Source organism: Ascidia mentula, chromosome 5 (assembly GCF_947561715.1).
Source record: "Ascidia mentula chromosome 5, kaAscMent1.1, whole genome shotgun sequence".
Lineage (NCBI taxonomy): Eukaryota > Metazoa > Chordata > Ascidiacea > Phlebobranchia > Ascidiidae > Ascidia > Ascidia mentula.
In genome coordinates, this window is record NC_138570.1 from 4,259,673 (window position 1) to 4,279,445 (window position 19,773).

The window sequence follows — 19,773 nt, forward strand, 5'->3', positions numbered from 1 at the left end:
ATCAGTAACATTACCAAATTGAATATTTGATACTTGTCCAGCCACAATAGTCGATTAAAACAACAGTCTTACCACGACTCGAATCATTCCCGATTTTATGCTTGTCCTCCATAATATTGATGAAAAAAGCGAGCACGCCAGGACTCGAACCTCGAATCTTCTGATCCGAAGTCAGACGCGTTATCCATTGCGCCACGCGCCCACGAAAGTTACATACACACATGGAATATTTGATCCTTGTCCAGCCACACTAGTCGATAAAAACAACAGTCTTACCACGACTCGAATCATTATCTATTTTATGCTTGTTCTCCAACGATATTGATGAAAAAAGCGAGCACGCCAGGATTCGAACCTGGAATCTTCTGATCCGTAGTCAGACGCGTTATCCATTGCGCCACGCGCCCAAATCAGTAACATTAACAAATTGAATATTTGATCCTTGTCCAGCCACACTAGTCGATAAAAACAACAGTCTTACTACGACTCGAATCATTCCCTATTTTATGCTTGTTCTCCAACGATATTGATGAAAAAAGCGAGCACGCCAGGATTCGAACCTGGAATCTTCTGATCCGTAGTCAGACGCGTTATCCATTGCGCCACGCGCCCACATCAGTAACATTAACAAATTGAATATTTGATACTTGTCCAGCCATAATAGTCGATTAAATCAACAGTCTTACCACGACTCGAATCATTCCCTATTTTATGCTTGTTCTCCAACGATATTGATGAAAAAAGCGAGCACGCCAGGATTCGAACTTGGAATCTTCTGATCCGAAGTCAGACGCGTTATCCATTGCGCCACGCGCCCACATCAGTAACATTAACAAATTGAATGTTTTACCCTTGTCCAGCCACAATATTGGATAAAAACAACAGTCTCCCCACGACTAGAATCATTCCTGATTTTATGCTTGTCTTCCATAATATTGATGAAAAAAACGAGCACGCCAGGACTCGAACCTGGAATCTTCTGATCCGAAGTCAGACGCGTTATCCATTGCGCCACGCGCCCAAGAAAGTTACATACAAACATGGAATATTTGATCCTTGTCCAGCCAAAATAGTCGATGAAAACAACAGTCTTACCACGACTCGAATCATTCCCGATTTTATGCTTGTCCTCCATAATATTGACAAAAAAAGCGAGCACGCCAGGTCTCGAACCTGGAATCTTCTGATCCGTAGTCAGACGCGTTATCCATTGCGCTACGCGCCCACGTCATTAACATTAACAAGTTGAATATTTGATCCTTGTCCAGCCACAATAGTCGATTAAAACAACAGTCTTACCACGACTCGAATCATTCCCAATTTTATGCTTGTCCTCCATAATATTGATGAAAAAAGCGAGCACGCCAGGACTCGAACCTGGAATCTTCTGATCCGAAGTCAGACGCGTTATCCAATGCGACACGCGCCCACGAAATTTACATACACACATGGAATATTTGATCCTTGTCCAGCCACAATAGTCGATTAAAACAACAGTCATACCACGACTCGAATCATTTTGCTTGATGCTTGTTCTCCAACGATATTGATGAAAAAAGCGAGCACGCCAGGACACGAACCTGGAATCTTCTGATCCGAAATCAGACGCGTTATCCATTGCGCCACGCGCCCACGACAGTTACATACACACATGGAATATTTGATCCTTGTCCAGCCACAATAGTCGATGAAAACAACTGTCTCACCACGATTCGAATCATTCCCGATTTTATGCTTGTGCTCCAACGATATTGATGAAAAAAGCGAGCACGCCAGGACTCGAACCTGGAATCTTCTGATCCGAAGTCAGACGCGTTATCCATTGCGCCACGCGCCCACGAAAGTTACATACACACATGGAATATTTGATCCTTGTCCAGCCACACTAGTCGATGAAAACAACTGTCTCCCCACGACTCGAATCATTCCCTATTTTATGATTGTCCAACATAATATTGATGAAAAAAGCGAGCACGCCAGGACTCGAACCTGGAATCTTCTGATCCGAAGTCAGACGCGTTATCCATTGCGCCACGCGCCCACGAAAGTTACATACACACATGGAATATTTGATCCTTGTCCAGCCACACTAGTCGATAAAAACAACAGTCTTACCACGACTCGAATCATTATCTATTTTATGCTTGTTCTCCAACGATATTGATGAAAAAAGCGAGCACGCCAGGATTCGAACCTGGAATCTTCTGATCCGTAGTCAGACGCGTTATCCATTGCGCCACGCGCCCACATCAGTAACATTAACAAATTGAATATTTGATCCTTGTCCAGCCACACTAGTCGATAAAAACAACAGTCTTACTACGACTCGAATCATTCCCTATTTTATGCTTGTTCTCCAACGATATTGATGAAAAAAGCGAGCACGCCAGGATTCGAACCTGGAATCTTCTGATCCGTAGTCAGACGCGTTATCCATTGCGCCACGCGCCCACATCAGTAACATTAACAAATTGAATATTTGATACTTGTCCAGCCATAATAGTCGATTAAAACAACAGTCTTACCACGACTCGAATCATTCCCTATTTTATGCTTGTTCTCCAACGATATTGATGAAAAAAGCGAGCACGCCAGGATTCGAACCTGGAATCTTCTGATCCGAAGTCCGACGCGTTATCCATTGCGCCACGCTCCCCTTGTCCAGCCACACTAGTCCACAAAAACAACAGTCTCACCACGACTCGAATCATTCCCGATTTTATGCTTGTCCTCATTAATATTGATGAAAAAACGAGCACGCAAGGACTCGAACCTGGAATCTTCTGATCCGTAGTCCAACGCGTTATCCATTGCGCCTCTCGCCCCTTGTCCAGCCACACTAGTCCACAAAAACAACAGTCTCACCACGACTCGAATCATTCCCGATTTTATGCTTGTCCTCCATAATATTGATGAAAAAACGAGCACGCCAGGACTCGAACCTGGAATCTTCTGATCCGAAGTCAGTCGCGTTATCCATTGCGCCACGCGCCCACGTCAGTAACATTAACAAATTGAATAGTTGATCCTTGTCCAACAACTATATTGGATTAAAACAACAGTCTCCCCACGACTCGAATCATTCCCGATTTTATGCTTGTCCTCCATAATATTGATGAAAAAACGAGCACGCCAGGACTCGAACCTGGAATCTTCTGATCCGAAGTCAGACGCGTTATCCATTGCGCCACGCGCCCACGAAATTTACATACACACATGGAATATTTGATCCTTGTCCAGCCACACTAGTCGATAAAAACAACAGTCTCACCACGACTCGAATCATTCCCGATTTTATGCTTGTCCTCCATAATATTGATAAAAAAAGCGAGCACGCCAGGACTCGAACCTGGAATCTTCTGATCCGAAGTCAGACGCGTTATCCATTGCGCCACGCGCCCACGAAATTTGCATACACACATGGAATATTTGATCCTTGTCCAGCCACACTTGTCGATAAAAACAACAGTCTTACCACGACTCGAATCATTCCCGATTTTATGCTTGTCCTCCATAATATTGATAAAAAAAGCGAGCACGCCAGGACTCGAACCTGGAATCTTCTGATCCGTAGTCAGACGCGTTATCCATTGCGCCACGCGCCCACATCAGTAACATTAACAAATTGAATATTTGATCCTTGTCCAGCCACACTAGTCGATAAAAACAACAGTCTTACTACGACTCGAATCATTCCCGATTTTATGCTTGTCCTCCATAATATTGATAAAAAAAGCGAGCACGCCACGACTCGAACCTGGAATCTTCTGATCCGAAGTCAGACGCGTTATCCATTGCGCCACGCGCCCACGAAATTTGCATACACACATGGAATATTTGATCCTTGTCCAGCCACACTTGTCGATAAAAACAACAGTCTCACCACGACTCGAATCATTCCCGATTTTATGCTTGTCCTCATTAATATTGATGAAAAAACGAGCACGCAAGGACTCGAACCTGGAATCTTCTGATCCGTAGTCCAACGCGTTATCCATTGCGCCTCTCGCCCCTTGTCCAGCCACACTAGTCCACAAAAACAACAGTCTCACCACGACTCGAATCATTCCCGATTTTATGCTTGTCCTCCATAATATTGATGAAAAAACGAGCACGCCAGGACTCGAACCTGGAATCTTCTGATCCGAAGTCAGTCGCGTTATCCATTGCGCCACGCGCCCACGTCAGTAACATTAACAAATTGAATAGTTGATCCTTGTCCAACAACTATATTGGATTAAAACAACAGTCTCCCCACGACTCGAATCATTCCCGATTTTATGCTTGTCCTCCATAATATTGATGAAAAAACGAGCACGCCAGGACTCGAACCTGGAATCTTCTGATCCGAAGTCAGACGCGTTATCCATTGCGCCACGCGCCCACGAAATTTACATACACACATGGAATATTTGATCCTTGTCCAGCCACACTAGTCGATAAAAACAACAGTCTCACCACGACTCGAATCATTCCCGATTTTATGCTTGTCCTCCATAATATTGATAAAAAAAGCGAGCACGCCAGGACTCGAACCTGGAATCTTCTGATCCGAAGTCAGACGCGTTATCCATTGCGCCACGCGCCCACGAAATTTGCATACACACATGGAATATTTGATCCTTGTCCAGCCACACTTGTCGATAAAAACAACAGTCTTACCACGACTCGAATCATTCCCGATTTTATGCTTGTCCTCCATAATATTGATAAAAAAAGCGAGCACGCCAGGACTCGAACCTGGAATCTTCTGATCCGTAGTCAGACGCGTTATCCATTGCGCCACGCGCCCACATCAGTAACATTAACAAATTGAATATTTGATCCTTGTCCAGCCACACTAGTCGATAAAAACAACAGTCTTACTACGACTCGAATCATTCCCGATTTTATGCTTGTCCTCCATAATATTGATAAAAAAAGCGAGCACGCCACGACTCGAACCTGGAATCTTCTGATCCGAAGTCAGACGCGTTATCCATTGCGCCACGCGCCCACGAAATTTGCATACACACATGGAATATTTGATCCTTGTCCAGCCACACTTGTCGATAAAAACAACAGTCTCACCACGACTCGAATCATTCCCGATTTTATGCTTGTCCTCATTAATATTGATGAAAAAACGAGCACGCAAGGACTCGAACCTGGAATCTTCTGATCCGTAGTCCAACGCGTTATCCATTGCGCCTCTCGCCCCTTGTCCAGCCACACTAGTCCACAAAAACAACAGTCTCACCACGACTCGAATCATTCCCGATTTTATGCTTGTCCTCCATAATATTGATGAAAAAACGAGCACGCCAGGACTCGAACCTGGAATCTTCTGATCCGAAGTCAGTCGCGTTATCCATTGCGCCACGCGCCCACGTCAGTAACATTAACAAATTGAATAGTTGATCCTTGTCCAACAACTATATTGGATTAAAACAACAGTCTCCCCACGACTCGAATCATTCCCGATTTTATGCTTGTCCTCCATAATATTGATGAAAAAACGAGCACGCCAGGACTCGAACCTGGAATCTTCTGATCCGAAGTCAGACGCGTTATCCATTGCGCCACGCGCCCACGAAATTTACATACACACATGGAATATTTGATCCTTGTCCAGCCACACTAGTCGATAAAAACAACAGTCTCACCACGACTCGAATCATTCCCGATTTTATGCTTGTCCTCCATAATATTGATAAAAAAAGCGAGCACGCCAGGACTCGAACCTGGAATCTTCTGATCCGAAGTCAGACGCGTTATCCATTGCGCCACGCGCCCACGAAATTTGCATACACACATGGAATATTTGATCCTTGTCCAGCCACACTTGTCGATAAAAACAACAGTCTTACCACGACTCGAATCATTCCCGATTTTATGCTTGTCCTCCATAATATTGATAAAAAAAGCGAGCACGCCAGGACTCGAACCTGGAATCTTCTGATCCGTAGTCAGACGCGTTATCCATTGCGCCACGCGCCCACATCAGTAACATTAACAAATTGAATATTTGATCCTTGTCCAGCCACACTAGTCGATAAAAACAACAGTCTTACTACGACTCGAATCATTCCCGATTTTATGCTTGTCCTCCATAATATTGATAAAAAAAGCGAGCACGCCACGACTCGAACCTGGAATCTTCTGATCCGAAGTCAGACGCGTTATCCATTGCGCCACGCGCCCACGAAATTTGCATACACACATGGAATATTTGATCCTTGTCCAGCCACACTTGTCGATAAAAACAACAGTCTCACCACGACTCGAATCATTCCCGATTTTATGCTTGTCCTCATTAATATTGATGAAAAAACGAGCACGCAAGGACTCGAACCTGGAATCTTCTGATCCGTAGTCCAACGCGTTATCCATTGCGCCTCTCGCCCCTTGTCCAGCCACACTAGTCCACAAAAACAACAGTCTCACCACGACTCGAATCATTCCCGATTTTATGCTTGTCCTCCATAATATTGATGAAAAAACGAGCACGCCAGGACTCGAACCTGGAATCTTCTGATCCGAAGTCAGTCGCGTTATCCATTGCGCCACGCGCCCACGTCAGTAACATTAACAAATTGAATAGTTGATCCTTGTCCAACAACTATATTGGATTAAAACAACAGTCTCCCCACGACTCGAATCATTCCCGATTTTATGCTTGTCCTCCATAATATTGATGAAAAAACGAGCACGCCAGGACTCGAACCTGGAATCTTCTGATCCGAAGTCAGACGCGTTATCCATTGCGCCACGCGCCCACGAAATTTACATACACACATGGAATATTTGATCCTTGTCCAGCCACACTAGTCGATAAAAACAACAGTCTCACCACGACTCGAATCATTCCCGATTTTATGCTTGTCCTCCATAATATTGATAAAAAAAGCGAGCACGCCAGGACTCGAACCTGGAATCTTCTGATCCGAAGTCAGACGCGTTATCCATTGCGCCACGCGCCCACGAAATTTGCATACACACATGGAATATTTGATCCTTGTCCAGCCACACTTGTCGATAAAAACAACAGTCTTACCACGACTCGAATCATTCCCGATTTTATGCTTGTCCTCCATAATATTGATAAAAAAAGCGAGCACGCCAGGACTCGAACCTGGAATCTTCTGATCCGAAGTCAGACGCGTTATCCATTGCGCCACGCGCCAACGTCAGTAACATTAACAAATTGAATATTTGATCCTTGTCCAGCCACACTAGTCGATAAAAACAACAATCTCACCACGACTCGAATCATTCCCGATTTTATGCTTGTCCTCCATAATATTGATAAAAAAAGCGAGCACGCCAGGACTCGAACCTGGAATCTTCTGATCCGAAGTCAGACGCGTTATCCATTGCGCCACGCGCCCACGTCAGTAACATTAACAAATTGAATATTTGATCCTTGTCCAACAACAATATTGGATTAAAACAACAGTCTCCCCACGACTCGAATCATTCCCGATTTTATGCTTGTCCTCCATAATATTGATGAAAAAACGAGCACGCCAGGACTCGAACCTGGAATCTTCTGATCCGAAGTCAGACGCGTTATCCATTGCGCCACGCGCCCACGAAATTTGCATATACACATGGAATATTTGATCCTTGTCCAGCCACAATAGTCGATTAAGACAACAGTCTCCACACGACTCGAATCACTCCCGATTTTATGTTTGTCCTCCATAATATTGATGAAAAAACGAGCACGCCAGGACTCGAACCTGGAATCTTCTGATCCGAAGTCAGACGCGTTATCCATTGCGCCACGCGCCCACGAAATTTGCATACACACATGGAATATTTGATCCTTGTCCAGCCACACTAGTCGATAAAAGCAACAGTATCACCACGACTCGAATCATTCCCGATTTTATGCTTGTCCTCCATAATATTGTTGAAAAAAGCGAGCACGCCAGGACTCGAACCTGGAATCTTCTGATCCGAAGTCAGACGCGTGGTCCATTGCGCCACGCGGCCACGAAATATACATACACTCATGGAATTTTTTATCCTTGTCCAGCCACAATAGTCGATTAAAACAACAGTCTCCTCACGACTCGAATCATTCCCTATTTTATGCTTGTGCTCCAACGATATTGATGAAAAAAGCGAGCACGCCAGGACTCGAACCTGGAATCTTCTGATCCGTAGTCAGACGCGTTATCCATTGCGCCACGCGCCCACATCAGTAACATTAACAAATTGAATATTTGATACTTGTCCAGCCATAATAGTCGATTAAAACAACAGTCTTACCACGACTCGAATCATTCCCTATTTTATGCGTGTTCTCCAACGATATTGATGAAAAAAGCGAGCACGCCAGGATTCGAACCTGGAATCTTCTGATCCGAAGTCAGACGCGTTATCCATTGCGCCACGCACCCCTTGTCCAGCCACACTAGTCCACAATAACAACAGTCTCACCACGACTCGAATCATTCCCGATTTTATGCTTGTCCTCCATAATATTGATGAAAAAACGAGCACGCCAGGACTCGAACCTGGAATCTTCTGATCCGAAGTCAGACGCGTTATCCATTGCGCCACGCGCCCACGTCAGTAACATTAACAAATTGAATAGTTGATCCTTGTCCAACAACTATATTGGATTAAAACAACAGTCTCCCCACGACTCGAATCATTCCCGATTTTATGCTTGTCCTCCATAATATTGATGAAAAAACGAGCACGCCAGGACTCGAACCTGGAATCTTCTGATCCGAAGTCAGACGCGTTATCCATTGCGCCACGCGGCCACGAAATTTACATACACACATGGAATATTTGATCCTTGTCCAGCCACACTAGTCGATAAAAACAACAGTCTCACCACGACTCGAATCATTCCCGATTTTATGATTGTCCTCCATAATATTGATAAAAAAAGCGAGCACGCCAGGACTCGAACCTGGAATCTTCTGATCCGAAGTCAGACGCGTTATCCATTGCGCCACGCGCCCACGAAATTTGCATACACACATGGAATATTTGATCCTTGTCCAGCCACACTAGTCGATAAAAACAACAATCTCACCACGACTCGAATCATTCCCGATTTTATGCTTGTCCTCCATAATATTGATAAAAAAAGCGAGCACGCCAGGACTCGAACCTGGAATCTTCTGATCCGAAGTCAGAAGATTCCAGGTCCACAATAACAACAGTCTCACCACGACTCGAATCATTCCCGATTTTATGCTTGTCCTCCACGCGCCCACGAAATTTACATACACACCTGGAATATTTGATCCTTGTCCAGCCACACTAGTCGATGAAAACAACTGTCTCCCCACGACTCGAATCATTCCCTATTTTATGCTTGTGCTCCAACGATATTGATGAAAAAAGCGAGCACGCCAGGACTCGAACCTGGAATCTTCTGATCCGAAGTCAGACGCGTTATCCATTGCGCCACGCGGCCACGAAATTTACATACACTCATGGAATTTTTTATCCTTGTCCAGCCACAATAGTCGATTAAAACAACAGTCTCCTCACGACTCGAATCATTCCCTATTTTATGCTTGTGCTCCAACGATATTGATGAAAAAAGCGAGCACGCCAGGACTCGAACCTGGAATCTTCTGATCCGTAGTCAGACGCGTTATCCATTGCGCCACGCGGCCACGAAATTTACATACACTCATGGAATTTTTTATCCTTGTCCAGCCACAATAGTCGATTAAAACAACAGTCTCCTCACGACTCGAATCATTCCCTATTTTATGCTTGTGCTCCAACGATATTGATGAAAAAAGCGAGCACGCCAGGACTCGAACCTGGAATCTTCTGATCCGAAGTCAGACGCGTTATCCATTGCGCCACGCGGCCACGAAATTTACATACACTCATGGAATTTTTTATCCTTGTCCAGCCACAATAGTCGATTAAAACAACAGTCTCCTCACGACTCGAATCATTCCCTATTTTATGCTTGTGCTCCAACGATATTGATGAAAAAAGCGAGCACGCCAGGACTCGAACCTGGAATCTTCTGATCCGTAGTCAGACGCGTTATCCATTGCGCCACGCGCCCACATCAGTAACATTAACAAATTGAATATTTGATACTTGTCCAGCCATAATAGTCGATTAAAACAACAGTCTTACCACGACTCGAATCATTCCCTATTTTATGCGTGTTCTCCAACGATATTGATGAAAAAAGCGAGCACGCCAGGATTCGAACCTGGAATCTTCTGATCCGAAGTCAGACGCGTTATCCATTGCGCCACGCACCCCTTGTCCAGCCACACTAGTCCACAATAACAACAGTCTCACCACGACTCGAATCATTCCCGATTTTATGCTTGTCCTCATTAATATTGATGAAAAAACGAGCACGCAAGGACTCGAACCTGGAATCTTCTGATCCGTAGTCCAACGCGTTATCCATTGCGCCTCTCGCCCCTTGTCCAGCCACACTAGTCCACAAAAACAACAGTCTCACCACGACTCGAATCATTCCCGATTTTATGCTTGTCCTCCATAATATTGATGAAAAAACGAGCACGCCAGGACTCGAACCTGGAATCTTCTGATCCGAAGTCAGACGCGTTATCCATTGCGCCACGCGCCCACGTCAGTAACATTAACAAATTGAATAGTTGATCCTTGTCCAACAACTATATTGGATTAAAACAACAGTCTCCCCACGACTCGAATCATTCCCGATTTTATGCTTGTCCTCCATAATATTGATGAAAAAACGAGCACGCCAGGACTCGAACCTGGAATCTTCTGATCCGAAGTCAGACGCGTTATCCATTGCGCCACGCGGCCACGAAATTTACATACACACATGGAATATTTGATCCTTGTCCAGCCACACTAGTCGATAAAAACAACAGTCTCACCACGACTCGAATCATTCCCGATTTTATGCTTGTCCTCCATAATATTGATAAAAAAAGCGAGCACGCCAGGACTCGAACCTGGAATCTTCTGATCCGAAGTCAGACGCGTTATCCATTGCGCCACGCGCCCACGAAATTTGCATTCACACATGGAATATTTGATCCTTGTCCAGCCACACTAGTCGATAAAAACAACAATCTCACCACGACTCGAATCATTCCCGATTTTATGCTTGTCCTCCATAATATTGATAAAAAAAGCGAGCACGCCAGGACTCGAACCTGGAATCTTCTGATCCGAAGTCAGACGCGTTATCCATTGCGCCACGCGCCCAGGTCAGTAACATTAACAAATTGAATATTTGATCCTTGTCCAACAACAATATTGGATTAAAACAACAGTCTCCCCACGACTCGAATCATTCCCGATTTTATGCTTGTCCTCCATAATATTGATGAAAAAACGAGCACGCCAGGACTCGAACCTGGAATCTTCTGATCCGATGTCAGACGCGTTATCCATTGCGCCACGCGCCCACGAAATTTGCATATACACATGGAATATTTGATCCTTGTCCAGCCACAATAGTCGATTAAGACAACAGTCTCCACACGACTCGAATCACTCCCGATTTTATGTTTGTCCTCCATAATATTGATGAAAAAACGAGCACGCCAGGACTCGAACCTGGAATCTTCTGATCCGAAGTCAGACGCGTTATCCATTGCGCCACGCGCCCACGAAATTTGCATACACACATGGAATATTTGATCCTTGTCCAGCCACACTAGTCGATAAAAGCAACAGTCTCACCACGACTCGAATCATTCCCGATTTTATGCTTGTCCTCCATAATATTGTTGAAAAAAGCGAGCACGCCAGGACTCGAACCTGGAATCTTCCGATCCGAAGTCAGACGCGTTGTCCATTGCGCCACGCGGCCACGAAATATACATACACTCATGGAATTTTTTATCCTTGTCCAGCCACAATAGTCGATTAAAACAACAGTCTCCTCACGACTCGAATCATTCCCGATTTTATGCTTGTGCTCCAACGATATTGATGAAAAAAGCGAGCACGCCAGGACTCGAACCTGGAATCTTCTGATCCGTAGTCAGACGCGTTATCCATTGCGCCAAGGGCCCACGTCAGTAACATTAACAAATTGAATATTTGGTCCATGTCCAACAACTATATTGGATTAAAACAACAGTCTCCCCACGACTCGAATCATTCCCGATTTTATGCTTGTCCTCCATAATATTGATGAAAAAACGAGCACGCCAGGACTCGAACCTGGAATCTTCTGATCCGTAGTCAGACGCGTTATCCATTGCGCCACGCGCCCACGTCAGTAACATTAACAAATTGAATATTTGATCCTTGTCCAACAACTATATTGGATTAAAACAACAGTCTCCCCACGACTCGAATCATTCCCGATTTTATGCTTGTCCTCCATAATATTGATGAAAAAACGAGCACGCCAGGACTCGAACCTGGAATCTTCTGATCCGAAGTCAGACGCGTTATCCATTGCGCCACGCGCCCACGAAATTTGCATACACACATGGAATATTTGATCCTTGTCCAGCCACAATAGTCGATTAAGACAACAGTCTCCAGATGACTCGAATCACTCACTATTTTATGTTTGTCCTCCATAATATTGATGAAAAAATCGAGCACGCCAGGACTCGAATCTGGAATCTTCTGATCCGAAGTCAGACGCGTTATCCATTGCGCCACGCGCCCACGAAATATACATACACTCATGGAATTTTTGATCCTTGTCCAGCCACAATAGTCGATTAAAACAACAGTCTCCTCACGACTCGAATCATTCCCGATTTTATGCTTGTCCTCCATAATATTGTTGAAAAAAGCGAGCACGCCAGGACTCGAACCTGGAATCTTCTGATCCGAAGTCAGACGCGTTATCCGTTGCGCCACGCGCCCACGAAATATACATACACACATGGAATATTTGATCCTTGTCCAGCCACAATAGTCGATTAAAACTACAGTCTCCTCACGACTCGAAATATTCCCGATTTTATGTTTGTGCTCCATAATATTGATGAAAAAACGAGCACGCCAGGACTCGAACCTGGAATCTTCTGATCCGAAGTCAGACGCGTTATTCATTGCCCCACGCGCCCACGAAATTTGCATACACACATGGAATATTTGATCCTTGTCCAGCCACACTAGTCGATAAAAGCAACAGTCTCACCACGACTCGAATCATTCCCGATTTTATGCTTGTCCTCCATAATATTGATGAAAAAATCGAGCACGCCAGGACTCGAACCTGGAATCTTCTGATCCGAAGTCAGACGCGTTATCCATTGCGCCACGCGCCCACGAAATATACATACACTCATGGAATTTTTGATCCTTGTCCAACCACAATATTCGATTAAAACAACAGTCTCCTCACGACTCGAATCATTCACGATTTTTTGCTTATGCTCCAACGATATTGATGAAAAAAGCGAGCACGCCAGGACTCGAACCTGGAATCTTCTGATCCGTAGTCAGACGCGTTATCCATTGCGCCACGCGCCCACGAAATATACATACACACATGGAATATTTGATCCTTGTCCAGCCACAATAGTCGATTAAAACTACAGTCTCCTCACGACTCGAAATATTCCCGATTTTATGTTTGTGCTCCAACGATATTGATGAAAAAACGAGCACGCCAGGACTCGAACCTGGAATCTTCTGATCCGAAGTCAGACGCGTTATTCATTGCCCCACGCGCCCACGAAATTTGCATACACACATGGAATATTTGATCCTTGTCCAGCCACACTAGTCGATAAAAGCAACAGTCTCACCACGACTCGAATCATTCCCGATTTTATGCTTGTCCTCCATAATATTGATGAAAAAAGCGAGCACGCCAGGACTCGAACCTGGAATCTTCTGATCCGAAGTCAGACGCGTTATCCATTGCGCCACGCGCCCACGAAATATACATACACTCATGGAATTTTTGATCCTTGTCCAACCACAATATTCGATTAAAACAACAGTCTCCTCACGACTCGAATCATTCCCGATTTTTTGCTTATGCTCCAACGATATTGATGAAAAAAGCGAGCACGCCAGGACTCGAACCTGGAATCTTCTGATCCGTAGTCAGACGCGTTATCCATTGCGCCACGCGCCCACGTCAGTAACATTAACAAATTGAATATTTGATCCTTGTCCAACAACTATATTGGATTAAATCAACAGTCTCCCCACGACTCGAATCATTCCCGATTTTATGCTTGTCCTCCATAATATTGATGAAAAAACGAGCACGCCAGGACTCGAACCTGGAATCTTCTGATCCGTAGTCAGACGCGTTATCCATTGCGCCACGCGCCCACGTCAGTAACATTAACAAATTGAATATTTGATCCTTGTCCAACAACTATATTGGATTAAAACAACAGTCTCCCCACGACTCGAATCATTCCCGATTTTATGCTTGTCCTCCATAATATTGATGAAAAAAGCGAGCACGCCAGGACTCGAACCTGGAATCTTCTGATCCGAAGTCAGTCGCGTTATCCATTGCGCCACGCGCCCACGAAATATACATACACTCATGGAATTTTTGATCCTTGTCCAACCACAATATTCGATTAAAACAACAGTCTCCTCACGACTCGAATCATTCCCGATTTTTTGCTTATGCTCCAACGATATTGATGAAAAAAGCGAGCACGCCAGGGCTCGAACCTGGAATCATCTGATCCGAAGTCAGACGCGTTATCCATTGCGCCACGCGCCCACGAAACATGTATACACACATGGAATATTTGATCCTTGTCCAGCCACAATAGTCGATTAAAACAACAGTCTCCTCACGACTCGAATCATCCCCGATTTTATGCTTGTGCTCCAACGATGTTGATGAAAAATAGCGAGCACGCCAGGACTCGAACCTGGAATCTTCTGATCCGTAGTCAGACGCGTTATCCATTGCGCCACGCGCCCACCTCAGTAACATTAACAAATTGAATATTTGATCCTTGTCCAACAACTATATTGGATTAAAACAACAGTCTCCCCACGACTCGAATCATTCCCGATTTTATGCTTGTCCTCCATAATATTGATGAAAAAACGAGCAGGCCAGGACTCGAACCTGGAATCTTCTGATCCGAAGTCAGACGCGTTATCCATTGCGCCACGCGCCCACGAAATTTACATACACACATGGAATATTTGATCCTTGTCCAGCCACAATAGTCGATTAAAACAACAGTCTCCACACGACTCGAATCACTCCCGATTTTATGTTTGTCCTCCATAATATTGATGAAAAAATCGAGCACGCCAGGACTCGAAACTGGAATCTTCTGATCCGAAGTCAGACGCGTTATCCATTGCGCCACGCGCCCACGAAATATACATACACTCATGGAATTTTTGATCCTTGTCCAACAACTATATTGGATTAAAACAACAGTCTCCCCACGACTCGAATCATTCCCGATTTTATGCTTGTCCTCCATAATATTGATGAAAAAACGAGCACGCCAGGACTCGAACCTGGAATCTTCTGATCCGAAGTCAGACGCGTTATCCATTGCGCCACGCGCGCACGAAATTTACATACACACATGGAATATTTGATCCTTGTCCAGCCACAATAGTCGATTAAGACAACAGTCTCCACACGACTCGAATCACTCCCGATTTTATGTTTGTCCTCCATAATATTGATGAAAAAATCGAGCACGCCAGGACTCGAACCTGGAATCTTCTGATCCGAAGTCAGACGCGTTATCCATTGCGCCACGCGCCCACGAAATATACATACACTCATGGAATTTTTGATCCTTGTCCAGCCACAATAGTCGATTAAAACAACAGTCTCCTCACGACTCGAATCATTCCCGATTTTATGCTTGTCCTCCATAATATTGTTGAAAAAAGCGAGCACGCCAGGACTCGAACCTGGAATCTTCTGATCCGAAGTCAGACGCGTTATCCATTGCGCCACGCGCCCACGAAATATACATACACTCATGGAATTTTTGATCCTTGTCCAGCCACAATAGTCGATTAAAACTACAGTCTCCTCACGACTGGAAATATTCCCGATTTTATGTTTGTGCTCCAACGATATTGATGAAAAAACGAGCACGCCAGGACTCGAACCTGGAATCTTCTGATCCGAAGTCAGACGCGTTATTCATTGCCCCACGCGCCCACGTCAGTAACATTAACAAATTGAATAGTTGATCCTTGTCCAACAACGATATTGGATTAAAACAACAGTCTCCCCACGACTCGAATCATTCCCGATTTTATGCTTGTCCTCCATAATATTGATGAAAAAACGAGCACGCCAGGACTCGAACCTGGAATCTTCTGATCCGAAGTAAGACGCGTTATCCATTGCGCCACGCGGCCACGAAATTTGCATATACACATGGAATATTTGATCCTTGTCCAGCCACACTAGTCGATAAAAACAACAGTCTCACCACGACTCGAATCATTCCCGATTTTATGCTTGTCCTCCATAATATTGATAAAAAAAGCGAGCACGCCAGGACTCGAACCTGGAATCTTCTGATCCGAAGTCAGACGCGTTATCCATTGCGCCACGCGCCCACGAAATTTGCATACACACATGGAATATTTGATCCTTGTCCAGCCACACTAGTCGATAAAAACAACAATCTCACCACGACTCGAATCATTCCCGATTTTATGCTTGTCCTCCATAATATTGATAAAAAAAGCGAGCACGCCAGGACTCGAACCTGGAATCTTCTGATCCGAAGTCAGACGCGTTATCCATTGCGCCACGCACCCAGGTCAGTAACATTAACAAATTGAATATTTGATCCTTGTCCAACAACAATATTGGATTAAAACAACAGTCTCCCCACGACTCGAATCATTCCCGATTTTATGCTTGTCCTCCATAATATTGATGAAAAAACGAGCACGCCAGGACTCGAACCTGGAATCTTCTGATCCGAAGTCAGACGCGTTATCCATTGCGCCACGCGCCCACGTCAGTAACATTAACAAATTGAATAGTTGATCCTTGTCCAACAACAATATTGGATTAAAACAACAGTCTCACCACGACTCGAATCATTCCCGATTTTATGCTTGTCCTCCATAATATTGATGAAAAAACGAGCACGCCAGGACTCGAACCTGGAATCTTCTGATCCGAAGTCAGACGCGTTATCCATTGCGCCACGCGCCCACGTCAGTAACATTAACAAATTGAATAGTTGATCCTTGTCCAACAACTATATTGGATTAAAACAACAGTCTCCCCACGACTCGAATCATTCCCGATTTTATGCTTGTCCTCCATAATATTGATGAAAAAACGAGCACGCCAGGACTCGAACCTGGAATCTTCTGATCCGAAGTCAGACGCGTTATCCATTGCGCCACGCGGCCACGAAATTTACATACACACATGGAATATTTGATCCTTGTCCAGCCACACTAGTCGATAAAAACAACAGTCTCACCACGACTCGAATCATTCCCGATTTTATGCTTGTCCTCCATAATATTGATAAAAAAAGCGAGCACGCCAGGACTCGAACCTGGAATCTTCTGATCCGAAGTCAGACGCGTTATCCATTGCGCCACGCGCCCACGAAATTTGCATTCACACATGGAATATTTGATCCTTGTCCAGCCACACTAGTCGATAAAAACAACAATCTCACCACGACTCGAATCATTCCCGATTTTATGCTTGTCCTCCATAATATTGATAAAAAAAGCGAGCACGCCAGGACTCGAACCTGGAATCTTCTGATCCGAAGTCAGACGCGTTATCCATTGCGCCACGCGCCCAGGTCAGTAACATTAACAAATTGAATATTTGATCCTTGTCCAACAACAATATTGGATTAAAACAACAGTCTCCCCACGACTCGAATCATTCCCGATTTTATGCTTGTCCTCCATAATATTGATGAAAAAACGAGCACGCCAGGACTCGAACCTGGAATCTTCTGATCCGATGTCAGACGCGTTATCCATTGCGCCACGCGCCCACGAAATTTGCATATACACATGGAATATTTGATCCTTGTCCAGCCACAATAGTCGATTAAGACAACAGTCTCCACACGACTCGAATCACTCCCGATTTTATGTTTGTCCTCCATAATATTGATGAAAAAACGAGCACGCCAGGACTCGAACCTGGAATCTTCTGATCCGAAGTCAGACGCGTTATCCATTGCGCCACGCGCCCACGAAATTTGCATACACACATGGAATATTTGATCCTTGTCCAGCCACACTAGTCGATAAAAGCAACAGTCTCACCACGACTCGAATCATTCCCGATTTTATGCGTGTTCTCCATAATATTGTTGAAAAAAGCGAGCACGCCAGGACTCGAACCTGGAATCTTCCGATCCGAAGTCAGACGCGTTGTCCATTGCGCCACGCGGCCACGAAATATACATACACTCATGGAATTTTTTATCCTTGTCCAGCCACAATAGTCGATTAAAACAACAGTCTCCTCACGACTCGAATCATTCCCGATTTTATGCTTGTGCTCCAACGATATTGATGAAAAAAGCGAGCACGCCAGGACTCGAACCTGGAATCTTCTGATCCGTAGTCAGACGCGTTATCCATTGCGCCAAGGGCCCACGTCAGTAACATTAACAAATTGAATATTTGGTCCATGTCCAACAACTATATTGGATTAAAACAACAGTCTCCCCACGACTCGAATCATTCCCGATTTTATGCTTGTCCTCCATAATATTGATGAAAAAACGAGCACGCCAGGACTCGAACCTGGAATCTTCTGATCCGTAGTCAGACGCGTTATCCATTGCGCCACGCGCCCACGTCAGTAACATTAACAAATTGAATATTTGATCCTTGTCCAACAACTATATTGGATTAAAACAACAGTCTCCCCACGACTCGAATCATTCCCGATTTTATGCTTGTCCTCCATAATATTGATGAAAAAACGAGCACGCCAGGACTCGAACCTGGAATCTTCTGATCCGAAGTCAGACGCGTTATCCATTGCGCCACGCGCCCACGAAATTTGCATACACACATGGAATATTTGATCCTTGTCCAGCCACAATAGTCGATTAAGACAACAGTCTCCAGATGACTCGAATCACTCACTATTTTATGTTTGTCCTCCATAATATTGATGAAAAAATCGAGCACGCCAGGACTCGAATCTGGAATCTTCTGATCCGAAGTCAGACGCGTTATCCATTGCGCCACGCGCCCACGAAATATACATACACTCATGGAATTTTTGATCCTTGTCCAGCCACAATAGTCGATTAAAACAACAGTCTCCTCACGACTCGAATCATTCCCGATTTTATGCTTGTCCTCCATAATATTGTTGAAAAAAGCGAGCACGCCAGGACTCGAACCTGGAATCTTCTGATCCGAAGTCAGACGCGTTATCCATTGCGCCACGCGCCCACGAAATATACATACACACATGGAATATTTGATCCTTGTCCAGCCACAATAGTCGATTAAAACTACAGTCTCCTCACGACTCGAAATATTCCCGATTTTATGTTTGTGCTCCAACGATATTGATGAAAAAACGAGCACGCCAGGACTCGAACCTGGAATCTTCTGATCCGAAGTCAGACGCGTTATTCATTGCCCCACGCGCCCACGAAATTTGCATACACACATGGAATATTTGATCCTTGTCCAGCCACACTAGTCGATAAAAGCAACAGTCTCACCACGACTCGAATCATTCCCGATTTTATGCTTGTCCTCCATAATATTGATGAAAAAAGCGAGCACGCCAGGACTCGAACCTGGAATCTTCTGATCCGAAGTCAGACGCGTTATCCATTGCGCCACGCGCCCACGAAATATACATACACT

The 19,773-nt window shown here is 44.7% G+C and overlaps 53 non-coding genes across 53 annotated transcripts; all 53 read right to left on the bottom strand.

Moving 5' to 3' along the window:
* Positions 1-334: 334 nt before the first annotated feature.
* Positions 335-407, bottom strand: Trnar-acg (transfer RNA arginine (anticodon ACG)). The gene has a single exon. It is a non-coding gene; the product is annotated as a tRNA-Arg (tRNA).
* Positions 408-539: 132 nt separating this feature from the next.
* On the bottom strand, positions 540-612 carry Trnar-acg (transfer RNA arginine (anticodon ACG)). Its single transcript has one exon. It is a non-coding gene; the product is annotated as a tRNA-Arg (tRNA).
* A 336-nt stretch (positions 613-948) lies between these two features.
* Trnar-ucg (transfer RNA arginine (anticodon UCG)) lies at positions 949-1,021 on the bottom strand. Its single transcript has one exon. It is a non-coding gene; the product is annotated as a tRNA-Arg (tRNA).
* Positions 1,022-1,152: 131 nt separating this feature from the next.
* Positions 1,153-1,225, bottom strand: Trnar-acg (transfer RNA arginine (anticodon ACG)). Its single transcript has one exon. It is a non-coding gene; the product is annotated as a tRNA-Arg (tRNA).
* Positions 1,226-1,764: 539 nt separating this feature from the next.
* On the bottom strand, positions 1,765-1,837 carry Trnar-ucg (transfer RNA arginine (anticodon UCG)). Its single transcript has one exon. It is a non-coding gene; the product is annotated as a tRNA-Arg (tRNA).
* Positions 1,838-1,968: 131 nt separating this feature from the next.
* Trnar-ucg (transfer RNA arginine (anticodon UCG)) lies at positions 1,969-2,041 on the bottom strand. The gene has a single exon. It is a non-coding gene; the product is annotated as a tRNA-Arg (tRNA).
* A 132-nt stretch (positions 2,042-2,173) lies between these two features.
* On the bottom strand, positions 2,174-2,246 carry Trnar-acg (transfer RNA arginine (anticodon ACG)). Its single transcript has one exon. It is a non-coding gene; the product is annotated as a tRNA-Arg (tRNA).
* Positions 2,247-2,378: 132 nt separating this feature from the next.
* On the bottom strand, positions 2,379-2,451 carry Trnar-acg (transfer RNA arginine (anticodon ACG)). The gene has a single exon. It is a non-coding gene; the product is annotated as a tRNA-Arg (tRNA).
* Positions 2,452-3,124: 673 nt separating this feature from the next.
* Trnar-ucg (transfer RNA arginine (anticodon UCG)) lies at positions 3,125-3,197 on the bottom strand. The gene has a single exon. It is a non-coding gene; the product is annotated as a tRNA-Arg (tRNA).
* Positions 3,198-3,328: 131 nt separating this feature from the next.
* On the bottom strand, positions 3,329-3,401 carry Trnar-ucg (transfer RNA arginine (anticodon UCG)). Its single transcript has one exon. It is a non-coding gene; the product is annotated as a tRNA-Arg (tRNA).
* A 131-nt stretch (positions 3,402-3,532) lies between these two features.
* Trnar-acg (transfer RNA arginine (anticodon ACG)) lies at positions 3,533-3,605 on the bottom strand. The gene has a single exon. It is a non-coding gene; the product is annotated as a tRNA-Arg (tRNA).
* A 706-nt stretch (positions 3,606-4,311) lies between these two features.
* On the bottom strand, positions 4,312-4,384 carry Trnar-ucg (transfer RNA arginine (anticodon UCG)). The gene has a single exon. It is a non-coding gene; the product is annotated as a tRNA-Arg (tRNA).
* Positions 4,385-4,515: 131 nt separating this feature from the next.
* On the bottom strand, positions 4,516-4,588 carry Trnar-ucg (transfer RNA arginine (anticodon UCG)). Its single transcript has one exon. It is a non-coding gene; the product is annotated as a tRNA-Arg (tRNA).
* Positions 4,589-4,719: 131 nt separating this feature from the next.
* Trnar-acg (transfer RNA arginine (anticodon ACG)) lies at positions 4,720-4,792 on the bottom strand. The gene has a single exon. It is a non-coding gene; the product is annotated as a tRNA-Arg (tRNA).
* Positions 4,793-5,498: 706 nt separating this feature from the next.
* Trnar-ucg (transfer RNA arginine (anticodon UCG)) lies at positions 5,499-5,571 on the bottom strand. The gene has a single exon. It is a non-coding gene; the product is annotated as a tRNA-Arg (tRNA).
* Positions 5,572-5,702: 131 nt separating this feature from the next.
* Positions 5,703-5,775, bottom strand: Trnar-ucg (transfer RNA arginine (anticodon UCG)). The gene has a single exon. It is a non-coding gene; the product is annotated as a tRNA-Arg (tRNA).
* A 131-nt stretch (positions 5,776-5,906) lies between these two features.
* Positions 5,907-5,979, bottom strand: Trnar-acg (transfer RNA arginine (anticodon ACG)). The gene has a single exon. It is a non-coding gene; the product is annotated as a tRNA-Arg (tRNA).
* A 706-nt stretch (positions 5,980-6,685) lies between these two features.
* Trnar-ucg (transfer RNA arginine (anticodon UCG)) lies at positions 6,686-6,758 on the bottom strand. The gene has a single exon. It is a non-coding gene; the product is annotated as a tRNA-Arg (tRNA).
* Positions 6,759-6,889: 131 nt separating this feature from the next.
* On the bottom strand, positions 6,890-6,962 carry Trnar-ucg (transfer RNA arginine (anticodon UCG)). Its single transcript has one exon. It is a non-coding gene; the product is annotated as a tRNA-Arg (tRNA).
* A 335-nt stretch (positions 6,963-7,297) lies between these two features.
* On the bottom strand, positions 7,298-7,370 carry Trnar-ucg (transfer RNA arginine (anticodon UCG)). Its single transcript has one exon. It is a non-coding gene; the product is annotated as a tRNA-Arg (tRNA).
* Positions 7,371-7,500: 130 nt separating this feature from the next.
* On the bottom strand, positions 7,501-7,573 carry Trnar-ucg (transfer RNA arginine (anticodon UCG)). Its single transcript has one exon. It is a non-coding gene; the product is annotated as a tRNA-Arg (tRNA).
* A 130-nt stretch (positions 7,574-7,703) lies between these two features.
* Positions 7,704-7,776, bottom strand: Trnar-ucg (transfer RNA arginine (anticodon UCG)). The gene has a single exon. It is a non-coding gene; the product is annotated as a tRNA-Arg (tRNA).
* Positions 7,777-8,112: 336 nt separating this feature from the next.
* Positions 8,113-8,185, bottom strand: Trnar-acg (transfer RNA arginine (anticodon ACG)). Its single transcript has one exon. It is a non-coding gene; the product is annotated as a tRNA-Arg (tRNA).
* A 132-nt stretch (positions 8,186-8,317) lies between these two features.
* On the bottom strand, positions 8,318-8,390 carry Trnar-ucg (transfer RNA arginine (anticodon UCG)). Its single transcript has one exon. It is a non-coding gene; the product is annotated as a tRNA-Arg (tRNA).
* Positions 8,391-8,486: 96 nt separating this feature from the next.
* Trnar-ucg (transfer RNA arginine (anticodon UCG)) lies at positions 8,487-8,559 on the bottom strand. The gene has a single exon. It is a non-coding gene; the product is annotated as a tRNA-Arg (tRNA).
* A 334-nt stretch (positions 8,560-8,893) lies between these two features.
* Trnar-ucg (transfer RNA arginine (anticodon UCG)) lies at positions 8,894-8,966 on the bottom strand. Its single transcript has one exon. It is a non-coding gene; the product is annotated as a tRNA-Arg (tRNA).
* A 593-nt stretch (positions 8,967-9,559) lies between these two features.
* On the bottom strand, positions 9,560-9,632 carry Trnar-acg (transfer RNA arginine (anticodon ACG)). Its single transcript has one exon. It is a non-coding gene; the product is annotated as a tRNA-Arg (tRNA).
* A 337-nt stretch (positions 9,633-9,969) lies between these two features.
* Positions 9,970-10,042, bottom strand: Trnar-acg (transfer RNA arginine (anticodon ACG)). Its single transcript has one exon. It is a non-coding gene; the product is annotated as a tRNA-Arg (tRNA).
* Positions 10,043-10,174: 132 nt separating this feature from the next.
* Positions 10,175-10,247, bottom strand: Trnar-ucg (transfer RNA arginine (anticodon UCG)). The gene has a single exon. It is a non-coding gene; the product is annotated as a tRNA-Arg (tRNA).
* Positions 10,248-10,512: 265 nt separating this feature from the next.
* Trnar-ucg (transfer RNA arginine (anticodon UCG)) lies at positions 10,513-10,585 on the bottom strand. The gene has a single exon. It is a non-coding gene; the product is annotated as a tRNA-Arg (tRNA).
* A 334-nt stretch (positions 10,586-10,919) lies between these two features.
* Positions 10,920-10,992, bottom strand: Trnar-ucg (transfer RNA arginine (anticodon UCG)). The gene has a single exon. It is a non-coding gene; the product is annotated as a tRNA-Arg (tRNA).
* A 131-nt stretch (positions 10,993-11,123) lies between these two features.
* Positions 11,124-11,196, bottom strand: Trnar-ucg (transfer RNA arginine (anticodon UCG)). The gene has a single exon. It is a non-coding gene; the product is annotated as a tRNA-Arg (tRNA).
* Positions 11,197-11,529: 333 nt separating this feature from the next.
* On the bottom strand, positions 11,530-11,602 carry Trnar-ucg (transfer RNA arginine (anticodon UCG)). The gene has a single exon. It is a non-coding gene; the product is annotated as a tRNA-Arg (tRNA).
* A 539-nt stretch (positions 11,603-12,141) lies between these two features.
* On the bottom strand, positions 12,142-12,214 carry Trnar-acg (transfer RNA arginine (anticodon ACG)). The gene has a single exon. It is a non-coding gene; the product is annotated as a tRNA-Arg (tRNA).
* A 130-nt stretch (positions 12,215-12,344) lies between these two features.
* On the bottom strand, positions 12,345-12,417 carry Trnar-ucg (transfer RNA arginine (anticodon UCG)). Its single transcript has one exon. It is a non-coding gene; the product is annotated as a tRNA-Arg (tRNA).
* Positions 12,418-13,159: 742 nt separating this feature from the next.
* Trnar-ucg (transfer RNA arginine (anticodon UCG)) lies at positions 13,160-13,232 on the bottom strand. The gene has a single exon. It is a non-coding gene; the product is annotated as a tRNA-Arg (tRNA).
* A 132-nt stretch (positions 13,233-13,364) lies between these two features.
* On the bottom strand, positions 13,365-13,437 carry Trnar-acg (transfer RNA arginine (anticodon ACG)). Its single transcript has one exon. It is a non-coding gene; the product is annotated as a tRNA-Arg (tRNA).
* Positions 13,438-13,772: 335 nt separating this feature from the next.
* On the bottom strand, positions 13,773-13,845 carry Trnar-ucg (transfer RNA arginine (anticodon UCG)). Its single transcript has one exon. It is a non-coding gene; the product is annotated as a tRNA-Arg (tRNA).
* Positions 13,846-13,977: 132 nt separating this feature from the next.
* Trnar-acg (transfer RNA arginine (anticodon ACG)) lies at positions 13,978-14,050 on the bottom strand. Its single transcript has one exon. It is a non-coding gene; the product is annotated as a tRNA-Arg (tRNA).
* A 130-nt stretch (positions 14,051-14,180) lies between these two features.
* Trnar-acg (transfer RNA arginine (anticodon ACG)) lies at positions 14,181-14,253 on the bottom strand. The gene has a single exon. It is a non-coding gene; the product is annotated as a tRNA-Arg (tRNA).
* Positions 14,254-14,795: 542 nt separating this feature from the next.
* Positions 14,796-14,868, bottom strand: Trnar-acg (transfer RNA arginine (anticodon ACG)). The gene has a single exon. It is a non-coding gene; the product is annotated as a tRNA-Arg (tRNA).
* Positions 14,869-15,609: 741 nt separating this feature from the next.
* Positions 15,610-15,682, bottom strand: Trnar-ucg (transfer RNA arginine (anticodon UCG)). Its single transcript has one exon. It is a non-coding gene; the product is annotated as a tRNA-Arg (tRNA).
* A 131-nt stretch (positions 15,683-15,813) lies between these two features.
* Positions 15,814-15,886, bottom strand: Trnar-ucg (transfer RNA arginine (anticodon UCG)). The gene has a single exon. It is a non-coding gene; the product is annotated as a tRNA-Arg (tRNA).
* A 538-nt stretch (positions 15,887-16,424) lies between these two features.
* Trnar-ucg (transfer RNA arginine (anticodon UCG)) lies at positions 16,425-16,497 on the bottom strand. The gene has a single exon. It is a non-coding gene; the product is annotated as a tRNA-Arg (tRNA).
* Positions 16,498-16,831: 334 nt separating this feature from the next.
* Trnar-ucg (transfer RNA arginine (anticodon UCG)) lies at positions 16,832-16,904 on the bottom strand. The gene has a single exon. It is a non-coding gene; the product is annotated as a tRNA-Arg (tRNA).
* A 130-nt stretch (positions 16,905-17,034) lies between these two features.
* Trnar-ucg (transfer RNA arginine (anticodon UCG)) lies at positions 17,035-17,107 on the bottom strand. Its single transcript has one exon. It is a non-coding gene; the product is annotated as a tRNA-Arg (tRNA).
* A 334-nt stretch (positions 17,108-17,441) lies between these two features.
* On the bottom strand, positions 17,442-17,514 carry Trnar-ucg (transfer RNA arginine (anticodon UCG)). The gene has a single exon. It is a non-coding gene; the product is annotated as a tRNA-Arg (tRNA).
* A 131-nt stretch (positions 17,515-17,645) lies between these two features.
* Trnar-ucg (transfer RNA arginine (anticodon UCG)) lies at positions 17,646-17,718 on the bottom strand. Its single transcript has one exon. It is a non-coding gene; the product is annotated as a tRNA-Arg (tRNA).
* Positions 17,719-18,051: 333 nt separating this feature from the next.
* On the bottom strand, positions 18,052-18,124 carry Trnar-ucg (transfer RNA arginine (anticodon UCG)). Its single transcript has one exon. It is a non-coding gene; the product is annotated as a tRNA-Arg (tRNA).
* A 539-nt stretch (positions 18,125-18,663) lies between these two features.
* Trnar-acg (transfer RNA arginine (anticodon ACG)) lies at positions 18,664-18,736 on the bottom strand. Its single transcript has one exon. It is a non-coding gene; the product is annotated as a tRNA-Arg (tRNA).
* Positions 18,737-18,866: 130 nt separating this feature from the next.
* Positions 18,867-18,939, bottom strand: Trnar-ucg (transfer RNA arginine (anticodon UCG)). Its single transcript has one exon. It is a non-coding gene; the product is annotated as a tRNA-Arg (tRNA).
* A 335-nt stretch (positions 18,940-19,274) lies between these two features.
* On the bottom strand, positions 19,275-19,347 carry Trnar-ucg (transfer RNA arginine (anticodon UCG)). Its single transcript has one exon. It is a non-coding gene; the product is annotated as a tRNA-Arg (tRNA).
* Positions 19,348-19,682: 335 nt separating this feature from the next.
* Positions 19,683-19,755, bottom strand: Trnar-ucg (transfer RNA arginine (anticodon UCG)). Its single transcript has one exon. It is a non-coding gene; the product is annotated as a tRNA-Arg (tRNA).
* Positions 19,756-19,773: the final 18 nt, after the last annotated feature.